This window comes from Leopardus geoffroyi, chromosome C2 (assembly GCF_018350155.1).
Source record: "Leopardus geoffroyi isolate Oge1 chromosome C2, O.geoffroyi_Oge1_pat1.0, whole genome shotgun sequence".
Lineage (NCBI taxonomy): Eukaryota > Metazoa > Chordata > Mammalia > Carnivora > Felidae > Leopardus > Leopardus geoffroyi.
Genome location: NC_059333.1, coordinates 98793992 through 98797765, shown reverse-complemented (window position 1 = coordinate 98797765; position 3774 = coordinate 98793992). Strand labels below are relative to the sequence as shown.

At 42.2% G+C, this 3774-nt stretch overlaps 1 pseudogene; it reads left to right on the top strand.

Moving 5' to 3' along the window:
- The first annotated feature begins 1291 nt into the window (after window positions 1-1291).
- LOC123610371 lies at window positions 1292-2970 on the top strand (annotated as a pseudogene).
- The last annotated feature ends 804 nt before the right edge of the window (window positions 2971-3774 follow it).

The following is a 3774-nucleotide window of genomic DNA, read 5'->3' as shown; positions in this document are numbered from 1 at the left end:
AGCAGATAGCAGAGAAAAGAAGAAAGGGAAAGAGAAATATACAAAGGGAGCTAAAGAGGAGGAGAGAATAGGGAAAAAAACATGGCACAAAACTTGCAAGAACAAAGGGGCTCAGTATAAAATTTCTGCTGGTGGAATGTAATGACCAATGTCTAATGATTTACATCAAATTATGTTTTGCCTCTGTTGCATACCTCCTGCCCCCTCCTCAGGCTTCAAGACTGACCAATGTGATTTTTACTGTGGTCACATTGAAGGAAATGAAAGAAAGGAGCATCAAAAAGAGGTGTGGTACATCTTTCCATTTACATAAGTCTTCTTTTGGTTGCTTTCATAAATGTTTTGTATATGAATCCTAAACGTTCTTGTTAAATTCGTATCAAATTACTTTTTATGGCTTTTAGGAATTTCAAATTCCAGTTGTTCATTTCAGTTAACTTTTGTCTATTGAGAGTGTATCCTGTGACCTTGCTAAACACCCCTATTAGTTTCAGAGAGTTTTTGTAGATTCTTCGGGATTATCAGCATACACAACCACACTATCTGTGAATAAAGGTGGTTTTATTTTTTCTCTCCAAAAAAAATTTATACATATATATGTGTGTGTGTGTGTGTGTGTGTGTGTGTATAGTGTGTGGGTGTGTGTATATATATATATATATATATATATATATATATATATTTATACACAACTGACCGATGCAACTTGACCAGATATAACTCGCTCTTACCCCTAGTGTTACAGATGAAGTGCTTAGGGCTATGATTTTGCCCATGATTCAAACCTGTCAGTTTGGCTAGACAGGTTAACCCAAAAATCACATTCAAGTGAAAGTCGGAATCGTACTCAAACATTTTGCCACACCCTAGAAGAAACCAGAGAAACTTGTGATTTCTGTTTAAAACGCAGAAAGCTGGCAAGCACGTTGCTTCACCATTACAACCAAAACTACCACAAATGCCTGGCAATCGACAAATTCAAAACTTTCTTGAACCCATGAGAGAGATAAGGTGTGAGAGCCAATGACTGACCTGAAATGTAAGGAGAGAAGCAGCCTCCAAGAAGAAAAAGGCTACAAGAACTTGCATACCCAGGGGGAGAATCTGTCTGTTGCCACAGGACAATAGGCCAAATTCAGGTAAAATTTTTAATCCATTTCTAAATTCCAAGTGAGGACAGGAATGAGAATACAGAATCCCTGGGAACCACAGACACAAGCTGCATTCACAACTCCTCACCCATCCTTCAAAAACCCTACCTGAGCTCCACAGAAAAAGACTGGGTCGGGACATGAGGCCCAAGAGAACCTCCATTCCCGTGCAAGCGGCAGAGAGGTAAACAGCTGTGGCAAAGCACAGAGTCCTGCCCACACTCTTCTCATCTACCCCTCGCACAGAAAAAAAAGGCTTAAGCATCTGGGGTTAGGGCAGCAAAAGATTATTGCCTTTCAAGTACTTTAAAGAACTGCAGCTGGGGGAAGGGAACAGAAAAATAATTTACACCTGGAGCTGCCTGCTGAGGCCCACACCATTAGCTATCTCAGCAGGGTTGTTGTTACTTCTTGTTATCTTTTTTGTCTGTCTGTTTTTTGTATACATCCACAAGGTAATCTTAAGTTTTTTATGAGAAAATAAGTGAACTGAATTAGCTAAAAGAATTTTGGAAAAGCAGAACCAAGTTTGAGGTTCACAGTAACTGATATCTACACACAAAACAGTAGCCAAGACAGTTCAGGGCTGGAGAAAGGATAGACCTGGGGGCCCAATGGGACTGGATGGAGGGTTCAGAAAATGAAACACACCGGCACATATACAGGGGATCCTTGCCCAATATGGAGGGGAGGAGGTGGATGTGGAAGTTAGGGGTGCCAATCCCCAGGTAGTGGAAAATCCACCTCTTACTTTTTTTTTTTTTTTTTTTTTTTTATTTTACAGATAGAAAGTGAGTGTGAGCAGGGTAGAAGGGCAGAGGGAAAGAGAGACAGAATCTTAAGCAGGTTCCATGCTCACCAAGAAGCCTATGAGGGGCTAGATCCCATGACTCTGGGATCATGACCTGAGCCAAAATCAGGAGTCGGATGCTCAACTGACTGAGCCACCAAGGCATCCCTCCACCTATAACTTCTGAGTTATAGGCATCCCTCCATTATAACATCCCTCCACCTATAACTCCCCCAAGCTTAACTACAAATAGCCTAATGTTGATGGGGAAGCCTTACCAACAACATAAAACAGTCTAGTGGCACACATTTTGTATGTTATATGTATTAAATGCTCTATTCTTACAATAAAGCTAGAGAAAAAAAATGTTGGGAAAATATATTTACAGTACTCTGCTGTAAAAAATACTCCTATAGGTAGGATGCCTGGGGATCCCCAAGATCTGTCACTTGCTTCAAAAGTGTTTAGAATGGAGGAATGCCCCTTCTTGCAATTTCTCTTCCTGTTGCAACCTTGGAAGCCATTGTCTCAGCCACCCTCTGCTTCCGGGACCAACCAACACGGTTTTGTTTTCTTTACCTTAGCTTCTAATGCCAATCAACCATAAACTCCCAGATTCCTCAGAATTATTCCTGTCAGGTGGAAGCTGCCGTCAACCACTTGATCAACATGCATCTGCAGGCCTCTACCCTTACCTTTCTCTGAGCTTCTATTTCCACCAGGACGATGACGTGGCTCTGGAAGGCAGGGGACACTTCTGCGGGTTGCCGAAGCGCAAGGGCTCCCAGCGTCTCTGGAAGATGCAAAACCAGCGCGGCGGCAGCGCCCTCTTCCAGGACGTGCAGAGCCATCCCAGGGTGAGTGGAATAAAACTGGACACTTCAGAAGCTGCCTCGGCGCTGGGGAAAGACCTGAAGTGGACCCTTTTGTATCTGCTTGCCGTAGGCTCTGCCTGCGCCGTGTGAGTTCCTAGAGAACCACTTCCGGGAGGAACAGGTGAAACTCACCAGGAAGATGGCGACCACGTGACGAATTCTGCAGGCTGGCCCCCAGGCTAGGCTGGGCAAGTTAGGCTCACTCTCAAGCGTGAGTAGGAGCCTCCAGAACCCAGAGTCTGCTGAGAATTCCCTCAGGCATCCCCCTGACATCAGGACTGCTGCCTGAACCTCTCCCTTCAGCTACTAGGCCGCTGTTTAACCACCTTGGAGTCTTCTTAAAAGCTGTGGACCAACTGGAAACAATAAAGCTTTTTGCAGGGCTGAGTGGGGGGATCTGACTACACGTGAATGCGCGCAAGATCAAACCCATATTGTTCAAAGCTCAACTGCATGTTCAATTGATTTTCCGTAAACATGCAAGGAGATTCGATGAATAAAGAATTGTCTTTCCAACAAATGGTGCTAGAAAAATTGGATATCCATAAGCAAAACAATAAGGGACCTTCACTCATGCATCTTGCCTTATATAAAAATTAAATGCAACTTGATCATAAAAATGATCCATTAAAGAACAGATTGATAGATTGGACTTCATCAAAACTTAAAACATCAGCTTTTCAAAAGACAAGGTTAAATAGTGAAAAGACAAGCCATAAAATAGAGGAAGTATTTGCAAGCCATTGATAGAGGGCTTATATCCAAATTATGTTAAGAACTCTCAAAAGCAAATAAGAATAGAATTATAAGAAATGGGTAAAAGACTTGAAAAGGAATTTTACCAAAAAATATAGAAGGATGTAAAGCAAGCACGTCATCTAAATGATACTTAATATCATTAGGAAATAGGGAAGTACAAATTAAAAACAAAATGAGATACCACTATCCTTGTAATGGC